The 17,224-nt window shown below is 37.0% G+C and overlaps 1 protein-coding gene across 3 annotated transcripts in view; it reads left to right on the top strand.

Moving 5' to 3' along the window:
• Positions 1 to 17,224, top strand: part of PCGF3 (polycomb group ring finger 3) — a 109,893-nt gene that overhangs the window by 10,000 nt on the left and 82,669 nt on the right. Inside the window, exon 2 of one of the 3 annotated variants that reach the window (XM_051642772.1) lies at positions 6,402 to 6,480. The exons of 1 other annotated variant lie outside the window; for it this stretch is intronic. The gene's annotated coding sequence lies outside the window, so the exon portion shown is untranslated. Of the gene's footprint in view, positions 1 to 4,263; positions 4,323 to 6,401; positions 6,481 to 17,224 lie in introns of those variants that run through there. One more of the 3 variants, XM_051642773.1, reaches the window with a different exon arrangement.

The following is a 17,224-nucleotide window of genomic DNA, read 5'->3' as shown; positions in this document are numbered from 1 at the left end:
TGCAATGTGACCTATACTCAATCATAACTCATCATAAAGATGAGTTCAGAACTTACTGTCTATAAGAAACGTGGAATGTAGTTATGAATGGAATGTAGTTATGAATGCATTTTGTGCTTTGGTAAAAGATACTTTCAGACCTCTGTGCTATCTGATGCTTCTAATGTTATTGCACTTAGTTCCTGAAAAGCCATAAAGGTAAAAATCTTTTGAAAGATTTTGAAAGATCTGGGTTAGAATATCAGTAGCCTAGAGCTGTTCTTCTTTTTCTTGTTCCATTGAAGTACAGTAAAGATAATGGTATGCCAGCATGTCAAAATAAGCCAAGAGCTGAAAAAGCTAGAATTACTGAATTGGAGGAATGTTTTTCATGCTTACTCCATGAGTGCAGGATTTTTACCTGTCTTTATAGTCTTAGTTCATTATAAATGGGAGAGAATTTAAAAAACCAGAACAACCCACAGAGTAAATTGTTTTACATTTTGGTGTTTTATTTTCTCTTTGTTCCAGGAGAGTAACTTTCTTTTCCTTCCTCCTTTGTTCAAATTATATTACCTGTTGAAAGTTACCATTTGTTTCCTGATTCCTCTCTACTGTTCCTTCCTCTACTACAAGCATAAACGCTTTTGTCACTCTAATGCCAGTCTTAATTTTAAGTGCTATTTGTATTGAAGTCCATTTCTCAGTTGGTTTGAGTGCAGTTTACATGTGTACAACAGGAGAGAAGAAGAGGCCTGCTGAGTACATACTGTTTCCAGGTTGCTGGTTTTTCCCTGCCTTTACAGTGTTGACAAGTGCTTATTCTTTGCCCTTGATTGTGCAGAGGGCAAATGGTATTACGAGTTTTTTTCACAGATGTGGAATGGAGGGCTTTACAGTGTCTTGACAGTTCAGCTCTGTTGCTGGTTGATGGAAAATGCTTTTTTGGCCTTCAGCATTGTAGCTGGCTGTCCACTGTCTTTCAAGAGAAGTTTGTCAGGTGTAGTGGCAGATCCTTGAATAAAAAGACTTAACATGAGAAATACATGTGCCTTTTGGGCTGATGCTAAAGGGTCTGCTGGAATAGGAGGTTATGCTGCTTCATGACAAGTGCACCCTCTCTAGTAAGTACAGTTTTTCTCCTGGCATTTTAGCGAGCTTGTCACTGGTAGAAGGGGAGGGAGAGAGGAAGATGGGAAGACAGCAAACAAGCAGCAGCGTAGCTTGACTTAAAGTTAGTTAACATAATTTGGGCTAGAAGCTTCATGGTAGTATTTTAAAAGTTCCACGTCAATGTTGTGATCAAAATAGCTTTTCATGATGTATTTGTCTTGTAAGGCATTAAAACTGAAATTGATATATTTAGTATTGTAGATTTATCTGATAGAACTGGTTTCTTCAGATACTGCTCTCCGCTGTTACAAGCATATTGAACTGAGGATGAATTTTGTTTTAAAAATCATTAAGTTCTTTATTTTAAAGTGTTTACTCAGCAAAGAAGTAGAAATGGGAATTCTTGTCTTACTGAAAACTTGAAACTTTTTACTTTAGTCTGTTCAGTCCAGGACTAAAATGTTTCGGTAGTTTATTTGACACAGTCTGAGGTACTTAGTGAACGAAACAGGACATTCAGATGTCACTGTGTTGTCTCCAAATGTTAGGGCTGTTGTGTTCCTGCTTATTAAAAATAGTAAAGCTTTTTGCAGATTAAGTGGTATTGAATTTGAGTAGGTTGTCTTGACTCGTGCAGTCAGTTTTATCAATGAGAAGTAAAAGTGTACTGATGTAGTTTTTAATTGTATCTTAGTTTAGTTTTGGGATGAGTCTTCTCTCCGGATGGGCAGAGTGTCTGCTTACCCTGGTGTATTTGTTCAAGAAAAGGGGTAGTTGTGCATAGGAGACTGAGAATTGTGGAAGAGAAGCACAGCAGGCCAGAACTGGCTTCGCACAGCCTGTTGTCCAAGTCCTTGATTAAGCTAGTTGACCTCAAGATGCGAGTATACTGGACTTCATGACTTGTTTTGGCACTCTCAGGTTCTTCACATTACACTGAGCTGTACAGTGTTAGAAATCCGAAAATTAATGAGGATTTGTCAAGAAAACTGTCTTTCCTCTACAGTGCTATTTGGTATTGCTCAAACTTTGTAATAAATGGCATCAGTGCAGGTTATATTAATATCTCCCTCTCTCCTCTCTTATTGTACTTGAAGTCTTAAAGCACTGATGAGTAGTTGTAACAGGTGTTTCCTGTAAAACTTAGAAAATGGTCATTGTGAAAACAGATTCTGTTCTACTTGCACTAACATCTAGTTGAAGTCGTTCTATGCCTTGCATAGCAAAGACAGAATTTTCTGCTATTTATACTCACTGTACTTTGTATCCTTTAAACATAAAGTACTTGCATAATACTGTAGGCTGTAAAATTAGCAGTGGTGTCTAAGTTTGATACAATGCTTACAACCTGTGCAGTTTTCCTTTTTAGAATCAGTTGGTTTTGTAGTAGTGAAGACTCAAAGCTAACTGTTTCTCTTAAGTTCACCATGTCTATCAGTGCACACACCTTTATGTTGAACAAAGTGAAATGTTGTTAAGGATAACAAGGGGAAATTTCTTGGATACTTTAAAAATACGCCACAGAAGTGAAATAAATAGTAAATTTTTAGGTCCAGCCCTTTGCAGGCATATTGACAAAGAATTTACAATCTATTGGAGTAAACTTGAGAGGTTATGGATATTTTTCTTGCTGGTGGTGATCAGCAAGTGTAGTTTTACATCAACTCATTAACAGCTGGAATATTATTTAATTGATTTCTATGTCTCCTTGTTAAGAAAAAGGAAGTTTTTAATAGGGCATTCTGTCATATTTCTAACAAAAGTTTTGAAGTCTTCAGAAGTAACAAAAGCCACTGGTGCTTTTCCTCTACTTCAACACCTGCAAGTTCCAGCTTAGATGGTGTTGACTTTGTGTTGCATTCCTGTGTCCCCTTCTCAATATTTTCACTGTAACAGTTCTTGTTTCCAGAACTGAAGTTTCAAGACTTCAAGGTAAGAATTGAGGTAATCAAATACAGGAAGATACGGAGGACTAAACAGTTCTTGGTGTAAAGAAAAAAAGTTTTCTGCTCTATTGATTAAAATCCTGCTATATAATTTCATATTAAATAAGCAGAGCAGTGCTAACTTACCAGGTTTGTTTTCGTTTTTGCAGTCAATTAAAAAGCTAGAATTGTGTCTGGAGTCTCCTGCAGCAGCAAGAGTTCAAAGGAGACTAAATAGCTGTGTTATATCATTGCTTTATATCTGAAAGAGCTGAATGTTAGACTCATAGGAGAAGAGTGAGCTGAGTACATCTTAGAGCCCTCCTGGGGCTTCCAGAACAAAAGGCAATTACTGGACAGATTAGTGAAGTAAAAAGCTTTGATCACAAAATTTTTTTCAGTGATGGTGTGGATATGTAAGTTTTCAGATTCTGTAACTCTTAAAGTTTTTTTTGGATTTGTTAACCATCAAGTGCTGTTGTCTGTGTTTCAACTATGTGGGGATGTTAATAAGAAAAGTGATTGCTGGTAAAATGTATGTTCAGTTGAATGGTAGCACCTTCCTATGTTTTATCTGCTAACAGCTTCTAGCCATTTTGACAGCTACTGTTCTACTGGGCTGCCACTGTGTATGGACCAGTAAGTGAAGTCAGGTGACTGAAAACCTAAGTTTTAAAAGGTATTTTGCTAAATACCAAAAGGAATTGTCTTTGGTTCCTGTATGAAGATTCTTTATAATCTCTTTTTCAAAACCAGTCAATATTTACATGAGAATGAGGGAGATACAGGTAGAAATGTGTAACTGCTTCAGATATAAAAGGTATAAAAATCCTAGTACTCAGATTACTATACAATTACTAAGTCTACACTTTTTCCTTGTCTTTTTTAGTAAGTGGTTGGTTTCTGGGGTTGTACAATTACCTGTGACGTACTCTGTAACTAGATGTTTTCATTGTACCTAGAGTGAGGATTTTTCAACAATTGAAGCTAAAACATGTATGTAAGGGTAAGAAAGAAGGGAAAGATCACCAAAACTTAAAGGTTTTTAGGAGCTGATGGCATGAGTCCATAAGGCTTCTTGCTTCTCTATGATGAATTTTTCAAGCCCTTGCTATTTTGCATGGAACAAGCAGTGAAAATGTACACCATCGTTTCAAATGACAACTAGATGCCACTTGATATTTTGAGTTGCTCCTCTGTTCTGCACAGGACATAGTAATGAAGATTACAACCTGTTTCAACTGCAGCTAAGTCCTAAATTACTTTCTCTGAAGTGCATGGGTGTTAAACATTTGAAAAAATGATGTGAGTTTAGATAGTAGAATCTCAATTTAAATTTACTTTTAAAGGACTCTTTTCTTCTTGAGATTCAAGACTGGTTTTGGCTGACTTTTTAATTACTGGCAGTCAAAGATCTCTTAGTTTCCTTCTGAACCATGTGTACTGAATTGAAGCAAAGTGCCTTTTTAATGACTTACAGTTTATGTCTCTAAATTCTCAACAAGGGGGCTGTTGGAACATATTCTTCCAGTGTATGACAAATGTGTTTTAAGATTTTGACAAGACTTAGTCTGCGATGGTACTCAGGTTAAGACAAGGCTTTTCTTCTAAAGGCTTCTGCCTCTAGCAGTGACTTTGACTTCTGGTAATGAGACAGATTTTACTTAGGGAAGGTTGTAGTGGTATTAGTTAATGAAATGAAGGTCACTACTGAGATAGAGCTGGGTTTTTATAGTAATTTTAAGGACTTCAAGAACTTCTGGCACTTTAAGACCTCTTCACGGTTTTATCAGTTGTTGTAATCTATGTTGATTAGAAATGGTCATGTACCCTCAGCACTAAACAAAGGAAATACCAGAATGTAAGGAGTAATTTATATGTAATTAAACCAGTGATTCTTTGTCAGAAATGAAAAATTGGTGTAGTAGGATGAGATCTGTTGAATGTTTGTTTTATCCATGGAATCTTTCAGAAAATTTTAACTTTTGTTACACAGATATTTTGCATCCCAATATTTGTTAGTGTGCTCTTAGACCTATGTCAAGACCCTACCATGAACAACCCATGACCTGGACATATTTTAATTGGAATGCACTTTACTGAAGAGTTTTGAAGGATGTGTTTTCACAGGCTATGGACTGAAGCTAACGTCTTGCTGCTGCCAAACAAAGCTTGGTTGTCACTGTGCAGTTCCTATCAATCCAGCAGAAGACTACCCACAGAAGTATGAGTCATGCTCAGTGCATCCCTAAGTCGTGAAACAGCACTGCCTATGTGGAAGATGCTGTTTTAAAGAGACTATTAAGAGCTGCATTGAATATTATAGTGATGAAATTCTAAAGTTCTGCTAATGGAGACACCCATTTTATACTTTAAAATGACAATGGAATTTTTTTATTCCAAGACTTACTATTGATGTAGTCTATAAAAGCTTTCCTAAATAAAAGCTTTATTAACTTTATTTTAATCATACGCCTTACTGGTCTACATGAAATAACGTCGTGCATGTACAGGTGTTATGCAATAAGCTACAAATACAGTAGTAAGTCCATCTGATTAGAAGATATCCATAAAAATAATAAAAAAAATTGTGTTATTTTAGAGCTTTGAGACCATTAAAACACCTTTTCTGATTGGATTATATTACAAATGGGAAGATCTCTTTAGGTTAGGTTATCTAATATTAAATGAAACATCTGCTTCGAGATCACGTGTTTCCTCATTTTCCTGTTTTAGCTCTTTTCCTTATGCTGCAGCTGCCTAAGCTCTACCACAATGAAACAGAATTGGCTTAAATCACTGTAACACTATTTCAGAGTATTGATAGGTACTTTAAATGCTTGTTTTTAACTCACTATTTGCATACTAGTGCAACTCTTAAAACCAGAGAAAGCAAGTGTGTGAAACTGGTTTCTGTGGAGAGTAAGGTACTGCCTGAGCTTAAATACAAAACTGTAGAGGTTTGCACATGACAGTCAAGTAAGTTTTAAAAACTCTGCTGGCCCTATTAACAGATGATTGCAAAAGTTATGAAATTCAATTACTGCCCTATGATTATTCCATTTAATGCCTTTTTTTAAATTTTTCTTTTTTTTTTTTTTTCTCTCATACTGTACTCAGTCTGTTGTGGTGTGTAAAAAGAGGGTATAAAATTCTTGGTAATAAAATTTAATCCTAATTCTGTCTAACTGGACTTTACATTATTGTAATAACTGACCTTGTGGTTAAGTACTGCATTTCTTATTTCCGTGTTTAAGCCAAGCAAACAATACCAGTGCAAGACACAAAACTTTACAAGCATTTTGATGTTTCCAAAACCTTTTTATCTCCCCTCTGCTTTGCTGCTTCTGACTCCTGCTCTGCCCACGACATCACTTGTCTCAGATGTGAAAGGAGTCCGTGGCTGTGAAGGCTGAAGTTGAAGATCGGACAATCCTGTTTGTCTTAGCAGCTGGTGCCGCAGGTAGAATGAAACTTCAGATTTTTGTGCTGATGCAGTAGTGCCACTGAATGTGCTCTCAGTCTGCAAGTCTCTAATAGACTCTGCTGCTCAGCTTTTCTTCAGAGATTACGAACTTTGCTACTCATGCTAAAGTTAGTAGTTCTTGTCCAGGTGGTTTACCTGTGAAACTTGGTGCCTCTTGCTGACTGATTTAGGAAAAGTTGATTAACTCTGTCCTGTCTTAAATGATAGAAATTTGTAATACTAAATGTCCCTGAATTTTTGTGGTAGTGTGTTCACTGCCATTTTAAATGTCCATTCCAGAAATACAGCAAAGTTGAATAAATGTTATTTTCTTTCTAAGGTTTACAGGCTAGCTTTGTAATATTAATATGCATGTAACCAATACAATTTAGGAACCCTTACTGTAGCATACTGATTTTGAGATTACTACTTTATTTGATAGGAAAAACAAAAATCACCAAACCACCTTATAAACAAATATACATCCCTTCCCCCCACTATCTTAATACACTTAAAGAAGAGAATAGAAAACTATTTTTAACCACTCTTAAAAGTACTCTGAGAATTGGATTAATCTTGGGGTTTTGTACATTTTTGGTTAGTCACATGGATGCATGATTTTTGTAATTAAAGTTCCTTTAGGATTTTTCTATTTTATCCTCCAACCGCTTTTGCTTTTGTAATATAGAAGCAGTCTTTTGGATTAGTTCCAATGACTTCTGAGCATTGACATTAAGCTAACACATCAGTAACAATGAAATCTTTGTTGAAATCTATAAACTCAAGGTAGATCACTGTAATTGCACTTAAGGCAGCTTTTCAAGTTAATACTCGGATTGAAAGAAAACTGAAAGTATCCATAAAAAATTCTCATATAATGTATTCTTTTATGTTCCTGATCATGTTTTATTTCTGATAAGAGTTGCCTGCCATCTGTTGCCACTTGAAAAGCCTCCTATTGCTGAATTATGAGAATGTGGTCTCTTCCATAATTACACTTGCCAATGTATCTTGGGTGGATGTAATACATATTTATCTATGCCTAACTCTGTAAGAAGAGTTAAGGCAGTGGAAAGAGTGGAGGAGGAAGGACATTGTGAATAACACACTGGGGCTGACAGTTGTGATTGTAGGTGGGAAGCAATTAAGTAAGTAGGCCAGGTTGCACTTAGTATGTATATACATTTTCCTTGCTTTAAAAATCTGCCTTTCACTTACTTTGTACTGTCATTCCTCCTCTTACTAAACAGAACCTTTTAAAATGTCAGCTCAAATTTAGCATGGATGCTTTATGAATATTAATATGAGGCAATTTTCAGTCATCATTTCTTGAAGTCAGGAAAACCTTAGTCTTGCATTTATTTGCGCTGTGTTTGCTTTTGCCTCTAGAGTTGAAGTGTTTTGATACCAAAATCTGTCTCCACCATTACAAAAGCAGGGTGCTTAGTTTCTGTGTTCTTTTGAATTCCCATTTGTATATTTTAAATACACTTCCATTTTCTTTCCTGATATATATACTCCTGTAATAACTCTGTAGTGGACTTTTACAACATTTAGAGAAGTTACAGGTAGTCTTCACAAGAGGCTTTTAATAATGGATGCACTGCAGATCAAAGAGTTGAAGGTATGACGTAGTTTGTGTTTGTTGATCTGCATTTCACAGGCTGAGAAGGAAAGACATATGTATTGTTATCTTCCTGAGATTGCTATGTGACCATGTTGTATGAGGGGCTCCATTTTAAAGACAGTAAAAGCCCGAAATACTGTCAGGACCATTTAGTTAACTTTGCTAACATTTCTGCTGTGTTCCACTGACTCTAGGTAAGTAAGCAAGGTTCCTGGTTACCTGCATTAATTGAAGTGTGTGAATATTACAGGTATTTGGGGATGTTTTTCTAAAGTTCTTCAACACTTAACTCTTAGATAGTTTATGCATGCCTTTTCTTTCCATCATGTATCTTTCCATCAAGTAACTGCTTTTTCCGTGTCTTCTAAGTATCAGTAATACTGCCTTCTCAAAAGAGGATGAGATAGGTGAATACAGGAAAGACAGAGGTTTTATCATTCAAAGTCTGTGTTCTCCTAATTGTGATAATCCTTCTTGGTACTTGGTCCAGTTTCATACCATTTTTCCTTAATGTGTTCAACTAGAATTGAACAAAATGTTGGATGATGTTTCACCAGTGGCTTACAGTATTGCAATAAGAGCAGATTGTGTCTATTGAAATTGGCCCATGGCACGTTCTGGGTTAATACGTGTCTGTTTATGGATGCAGTAAAATATTGATAATGTTTGAAACTTGTGCTTTCACATGTTTGGATATGAGGGATTTTATATTACTAAGTCATCGTGACTATGAATTCATTTTTACTATAAATTTGATAAAACTCAACATTTACTGAAAATAAAATACAAGTCTCAATGCAGGGATGGTGTCTATCTTCCTTACAGTGTTCTGTTATGTTGACTAGTAGACAAAGGTGTAAATGAGTTTCTGAAGTACAATAAAGCACTGTGAGTTGCAACTTTCCAGTCCTTCATTTTTAGTGACCAACTGGTATTTATCGTATTTAGTGGATTTTGTTAAAGGAATAACAGCTAACTATTTACTTGGATTTTTAAAGTGTCTTCCTTAATGTAGTGCTTCGTAAGCATCTGTTGTCAGGTGAAAAGTTAAAGACAAGAGCTGACTTCCATAATTTGCATTAGTTGTGTATCTCTCTGGCTGCAGACATTTTGGGAAATCAGTTGTATGACTATTTTTAGCTAAAATATAGCAAGCATGTAGTAGTTATATGACTGTTCAGGACTCTAATGCATGTAATACAGACTCCAAATCTAAGCAACGTTTAAATAAAACCTTATCTTAAAACATCTTAGTATCCAGCCCTGGTATTAAACATGTGTCAAAGTTACTGGAGGTTTTTACACTCAGCTGCTGAACTGAGACTGAATGGCTGTGTATGGTTGTTTTTTTAGATAAATGTATTTGACATGTTGATAGAAAAATCACAAAATATAAGTACTAAGAGTTAATACCTTTAACAGTTAGGAGGAGATAGTTGTTTGATGTCCCTCATTCCTCTCAGACAATGAAATTATGGAAAATAGGTTACTGAAATTTGTGTGAAGGGGCCTAGAACCCAGTTTTGAGTCACTCAGTTCTTCAGTTGCATTGCTGTTTCTCCTGCCTTACTGAAGTGCTTTTTTTCCTTATGTCCTCTACTAATAACATGCAAGACAGAAATTTTGAACCTTCATCTTTGTGGTTTTGACAACTTACTGCAGGACCATTTAGTGTAAGTAGAAAAAGGTGTTTAATGGAAAAGTATAGATCAGTCACTCCTTGTACCATAGTGTGTGGTCTGAATAAAGATTAAATAGGCATATTTAATACTACTGTGTCCTGATTATTACATCTACTTTATCTCAAACATTTGTGTCACTTTTTAAACATCAATTATTAACAGTGGTGTGTTTTACTTTGCATTGAAAAGAAAGACCTGTGTAAAAGTGAGTATGTTTTGCTTTGGAGTGGACATTTCTTCAGCCACCCCTACTGCAACTATTATTAATGGTGTGGCTACACCCTAAGTAGTTTCTCTTTAACCTGTTAGTCCAGTCTCCTCAAAAAAGACCAAACTACTCTTGAGCGTAGATCAAAGAAGTGAGTATTGCGTTGTCATTTTCAGGGGATGTTTTTGTGACAGTGGTGTGATGCTAGAGTCTCTTCTTTGTTTTCTGTTACCTGATGACTGATGTTACCATTAGTCATTATCTGAATTCTCTGACATGACAGACTTAATTTCAAATAAGTTGGCTAAAGATTACATCATTCATACTCTTTACTTGTCTAGTCACCTCCTACTCTTTGAATTTTGAGATGAATAAGTTGTTAAAAACTTAAGAGAAATATAAAATGACTAGCAAATACTAAGCATTTCTGACTTAAAAAACTGGCTATGAAAACCCATCACTGATGCAGTCCCTTGAGGAGTAATATCAAAGATAGAATTATACTTACTATGTACAAGGAATTTTTCTACAGAAATATTCAGGTAGAGTTTGTTTTGGTTGCCTGGTGATTGCAGGGAGGGAGAGAAAAAAACAACCAAAACAAAAGCAACTGTTTCAGTTATGAACTCACGTAGTTTAAAACTGGGATTATGAGCTTTGTGTCTAGTTTTATTTTCCTCAGTATTCTCGTGGGGATAGTAATACTTTTGTACTAATTAAAACTTTGTAGATGTCTGTATTGAAGGGACTTTTACTTGTCTGCAAACAATAAGGTGAGGGGTTTTTGTTGTTCTTTTTTGCTGTTTTTTCAAAACAATGCTTAAAACAGACTTGGGGAATATTTCAGAGACAAGTGTGATAGCAGTCTAGACCAGGTACTGTTCCATTTACTTTCTTTTCACCTTCCCTTTCTTCTAGTTGTGTGACTCTGGCTTTGTGGGTGTCTTTTGTAGGCAAAGTGTTCTTAATGCCATGAGGCAGTACCTCTGACACAAACCTCTGATATTTCAAGATGCTGGGAATAAATGAGTAACTTCCCTGCATCTTATAAAGCTACACCTTCTAAAGAAAGCTTTGTATGCATCAAGGAACAGTGAAATGTCACGGCACTCCCACCCTCCTCTCCTCCTCCTCCCTCCAGAAACCCCCAAAGTATTAGAATTTGTAAAAATGAAATAGGGACTGGCATTTGCTTCCCCTTGGAAGGCATGGTGATTTTCTAATACCTTCATGAAAGGTAAGTACATTCTGATAATACAACTTTTATATACATCTTGTAATATCCTAGTTTTTGTCTTTAGTGAAATTAACTTAAATCTGCGTTCTCAAATAGCAGTGATAAAGGAGCTGTAATCGGCTAGAAACTCAAATAGTGGATAATGTTATGTTTATTGTAAGAGTCAGGCTGTTAACCTACACTTAGTTCTGGCAGGCAGGCGAGTCCTTAAAATAAACATTGGGGTATTATCTGAATAATTAGGTACATTCTGTGGTGCGTAATAGGAATAGTTACATGCTTCAACCTATTTTTCTAGTGGTAAAGGCAGCTAATATTTTAGATGTGATAGTAAAACAAGGCACTTTATTTTAGATACCCTATTTTAAGATAAAATGAACTTTGAGAGGCTATATTTTTCCTATATGTTTCCAGTTTCATGCACGCAGAGCAGATGGTATCATGACTGAGTTAGTCTTTGAAGGTTCACCCTGTGCTTAAGTAGATTTGGTATTCTAGACCAAATAGTCTTTGGTCTAGCTTTAACTGGATTAAAATAAATAAATAAATCGTATGATGACTTCCAGGCTTGATGACTGTTGTGTTTTTTAATTGGAATAAACAGTAAATATTATGGGGACTTCACAGCATGTTCATTTAGCAGATTTTCTGGTGGATTTCCTTGAGGGTTCCTATGCACTGTCATAGACCTGAGCATTTGAAAGTAACATTTACACTACTTGATCATACATGTGTGTTTCTTATATCTTCTGAACTGTGGCTAAAATATGTGTCTAATTGCTAGCAGTTTATTCTGGTTGGGCACTCATATGATGCACAAGCATTGCTATGACAGACAAAAGAGAGGTAACTGTTTCTGAGCATATAATGGAAACGCCCTATTTTGGTAGGTCTGGTGGAGAGAAAATAATACTTGCTCATTGGCCAGCTGCGAAATAATAGACTGGTAGAAGAACTGTTCTTGATGAGGGTCCATACTGTGTTCTACACCTTCTTTTGAAGTATTTCCTTTTGCAAGGCTGCAAGACCAGCTTATATATACTTTGCTTAAAATCACAGAGTCATAGAATGACAGGTTGGAAGGGACCTCCAACCTTTCTAGGTACTGTTATAGTTTATATGAGATGGGTAATGATATCATCATACCATAGAGTGGCTTGTGTTGGATGGGACCTTCAAAGGTGATCTAGTCCAACCCCCTTGCCATGGGCAGGGAAACTTTCAGTAAGATCTGCTTGCTCAAAGCCCCTGACCCTGAACACTTCCGTGACGGGGCATCCACAACTTCTCTGGGCAATCTAACCTGCTCCAGTGTCTCACCACCCTTGTCATAAAAACCTTCTTTGTTGCATCCAATGTAAAGCTGCCCTGTTTTCTGTTAAGAACCATTACCCCTTCTGTCATTACAGGCCCTGGTAGCAAATCTCATGTTTCTCATAAGCCCTTTTGCAGTATTGAAACATCTCAATAAGATCACCCCAGAGAAGTCTCTTCTCCAGGCTAAACAACCCCAGCTTGCTCAGCCTTTCTTCTTAGGAAAGGTGTACCATTCCTCTAGTATTTTTTTTTCCTTCCTCTGGACCAGCAATGTTTTTCTTGTGTTTGGGTCTGCAAGGCTGTACTCTGTGAATATATGCAGTACTCCTGGTGGGATATTGTGAGAGAGTAGTAACAGGGGAGTATCATGTTCCTTGATCTGCTGGCCACCCTTCTTTTTACGTAGCCAGTTATATCCCATCTGCAAGTGCCCACTGCCAGCTTGTGACCACTTTTTTTGGCCACCAGTGTCACCAAATCCTTCTCTACAGGGTGCTCTCAACCCATTCATCTCGCAGACTCTATTGAAACTGGAGATGGGCCAGACCCATGTGCAGGACCTTGCATTTGGCTGTTTTAACTTCTGGAGGTTCACACTGCCCCACTCCTCAAATCTGTCAAGGTCCCTCTGCGTGACATCCCTTCTCTAAAGTGTTTCAACACCACCACTCATCTTGTCGTCATCCAGGTCGCTGAGCACTATGTGTCTATGGTGCCAGAAACTGGAGCAAGTGAGGGTCTGGGCACTGCAAATGGAGTGTGTCTGCAGACTGGTGGGACCATGTGCCTGAGTGCCAGCAGCTGGAGAGAGTGGAGTGAGCCACAGGTGGGACCAGGGTTCAGAAGTCCATGTGTCCATAATGCCAACAATTACAGGAAGCAAGGTGGCATTAGTGAAGAGCAAGCCGTGCTAGCCTGGTAGGTGATAGTGGACAGGTATGTGTATGACCCCAGTGACCCCGGACAGTCTGAACCAGCAACTGGAGTTGGGCAGTGCCCTCCAAGGAAGGTATGTCCAGGTGACAGCAGTTGTGGAGGCTAGGATCCAGGGGACAGCTACTGGGGCTGGCTGGGGCATCTGAGTCCAGCTGCTGCAGGGATCCACCTTGCATATATATACATTCTCACAAGTGGACGTCCATTCTGCTCAGCCAGCTAGGGGAGTGGGTTGATGCTGTTGGTACTGTTTGTGTTCATGTTCATGTTTGTGTGTCTATGTTGGATCTGTTGTCACTGGCTGTGGTGTATGTGTTGTATATGTGTGCTCTGTGTGTGTGCCTACTGGAAATAAGTACTAAGCCTCACCACAGGTTGTATCTGGGGGCTTGGAGCTGCTGCACCCTCACCTCTTTTGGGCTGCCAGTTGCAGCCTGATTTTCCCTTAAGTCTCCTTTGGTGCTCTGCCTTTCATCTCCAGTGTTTACTGTTGATGAAGTTGATCATCAGTCCTAAATCTTTTCATAATAAAAGAAGTAGTACTTGAAGATGGCTGAAAGGCAGCTATGTTTCCTTGTAGAGTATGGCACTAGTTTCTGTAATAAATGTTAGATTATTTTAAATTCTTCTTTAGGATCAGTTGTGTATCAGTTTTTAGTAGTGTTTTAGCAATGTAACTGTGAAAGCAGTAGTGTATTATGCTTGAAGGCCATATCTTATTTCTTTTTTCAATAGAGGGTAAACTTAAAATAGCAGCAAAAGCCCCTGAACAAATGCATCAAAAACTACGGAGCTTTCTATTCTGGGGGTAGTTCTGGTTTCACAGTAGTATCAAAATACTATGTACTGCTTCGGATTAACTGCATGATGTGTTTATACTCAGATCTTTAAGAAAACAGACAACACATGTGTAAAGGCTTGTTATTTGTTTTTCTGTTGGAAAGGGGGGTCCACCTTTTTCTGAATTACTAGGATGTATACTTGCTTTATTGAAGCTAGGGCACTGATGCCATCTGGTGATGCCAGTATGGTCTCAGAAATGGGGAAAAAAGACTTGTGAGGCATTCCACTGAGGTTTGAGAAATTGCTGGCATGAAACAAAAAAGATTAACAGATACATTTGCTACCTTAATCTATAATTATGTGGATGAAGGAAGTCATAAAAGGCTGCACATGAGCTGTTAATCAACACTTGGCTTGCTAAAGCAAATTTAAATCTTCATGTTTTTTTCTGCTCAACAGAAGGTTTTGTTTCTAGTAGTTTCTTTTATGAAATAGTACTTTGCAAACACAACATAAAGATTATGGGTTTTTAAGTTTATGATATTTTAAAACTCAGTTTGGAAGAAAAAATGTCTTCTGTTACTGCATTTTGCTAAGCCCAGCACAACCCTCTCACTGCTAGTATGTTTGAAGTTACTGTTATTTTTTTCTATGGGCTCATACGTTAAGTTTAGAAGTAAAAATTCAACAATGCAAACCTGACATCAGTTAAATAAACAACTTTGATAATTGAAGCCAAAGCAACCACAAATCTTTTGTCTCCTTTTTGGTCTCTTAAAAAGGATGTCCTGCATCGTAGGTTGCTCACCTGAGGTAATATCCTCATCATTCTGTACTGTATAGGCTGTATTGCCTTTGTTAGCAATGAAGGTATAATTATGACTACTTTCCACTTCTCCTGAAATTTATTTCTGATGCATAAATATCTTGCCCTGTGATGGAAAGATTTGTAGAAATGTAAGGTACTTTATATTAAGCTGATGGGTTTCTAAAATGAATTTCACTTAGCCGTAACTTTTGTTCTATTACAGGTCAGTATGACAGTATTTAATAAGTTAATGCTAAATAAAAAGCTTTATGGAATAGAGGTGTATCTCTTCAACCATTAACAACTTACATATTTCTATTGCAATTGGTTACAGTTTTAATGCTATTTTTATGTTTTAATCCAGCTTGTTGAAGTGGTGCAAATTCTATGCTTGTATTTCCTTGTAATCTCTGACCTCATGTCCAGGCAACATTACTACTTTCAGTTGCATAGTTCTGAAAGTGTGAATTAGACTTCTCTTTTAACTAGGCATTAGTTCTCTAGTTACATAGTTATGTTCACAATGTCAGGATTCTTTTTTGCATCTTGTCTTTATGGAGTGAGGTGTTTGCAGGCCTGTTCTGGTGATGTAGGTAGTGGAATTATATGGAAACAGATGTTAAAATTGACAATATGTAATAGTAGTTAAGTGTTTATTATTAACACTTAAATTAATATTTAAAAATAATTTATCAATATCTGTTGGACATCTTTGAGAATAGTTAAACTGACCACCATAACAAGGACTGCCTTTTTTGCTACAGTTTAATTCAGCTTGTTGTAGACCAAGGTTTGTTTACTGTGTTTAATCTGCACACAGCTACTAATTGCAATAGCAATGTGTGAGCATAAGCCAGGCAATTGTAAACATCAGATTTGAGAATTTTCTTTCCCACACTGTTTTGGGTCTGAGCAAAGTTTCATGGTTTTGTTGTTAGAACTCTGATTCTCACTTTAATGACACTGTCTATGTTAATTTAGGTACACTTGCTGCTTCTGTTACTGTTGTCATTCAGCTTTTAGTGCTGTATGACCTTAGTATCCTTCAGTACTTACTCAACATACCTTCAGTAAGTAATACCTTTAGTAGATATTCAACAAAATTACTAGCACCTGCCACATACAGCTTTTTTTCTCAGGCCCTTTCCTCTGTGAGCTCTATACCTTTGCTTTTTAATGAAGTAACATTATTGCGCTATATTTTGGTAACCTTATTGCAATATATTTTGGCAAAAAGAAAATATATGTGCTTATTCTTTTAAAGTGTAGCAAGTTTGTAATAGTTTGTAAATCCTTCAGGCATTCACTTCAGTTCTGCGTTTGTACCGGGTATGTGTAACTTCCTGTTTTGCTTTACAAAGGCAGGTGGGACAAATTAGAACTAGTTTGGTAATCTGTTGAACAGTCCTTTGAAGAAAATCTGTTTTGGAATATTAGTACTTGCATCTGACTTCTTGGTGTGCAGGATCAGTAGAGCGATCACTTGCCTGGTCTCCAACAACTGTCTAGTTATAAAATCTAAGAGAATTTCACTGTCTTTAGCTTTTGTAGTGTATCACTATCTTCCTGTAATCAGAACATGAAGAATATGATGGTGATTTAGGAGCAAATTGTTGACTTTTTCCTTCCAAGTTGTGTGCCTCTTTTTTTCTGCCAGCTGAAGCAAAGTGTTACCTTGTCCTCTTCCAGTAGCAGTGAGGGAAGATGCTTAACAGTTCCTTTTGAAAGGCTGTTACTTGAAACATTTCTGTGATCTACTCTTGGCATGGTGATAAGCCTCTGTCTCTGTTTCTTCAGATGCAGTCTTATTGACTGCTCTGTTCTCCACATTTTGCAGCAGAAAGAGATTTTTTGGTTTGGTTTGGTTTTTTTGGTGTGTGTGTGTGTGGCAACTGCCTTCAGGAATTTCTTCTCCTGTCCATATGAAGAACGTGCTATCTTTGATCGGGACTTTTTTTGTGGGTTCCAACAGAAGAGCACCTCATGGAATTCTACATCACTTTCAGTTAATAGTAATTTTTTTTATCTGAATGCAGTTCACAATGTAATTGCTAAGGTAATTTTATTTGCATAGTACTGAAATTCTCACCTAGTGCTGTCATTAATATCTCGTATCATTGTATTTAAAATTCTCTTAGCAATA

Source organism: Apus apus, chromosome Z (assembly GCF_020740795.1).
Source record: "Apus apus isolate bApuApu2 chromosome Z, bApuApu2.pri.cur, whole genome shotgun sequence".
Lineage (NCBI taxonomy): Eukaryota > Metazoa > Chordata > Aves > Apodiformes > Apodidae > Apus > Apus apus.
Note: the sequence above shows the minus strand (reverse complement) of the source record. Positions and strands in the feature narration are given on the sequence as shown.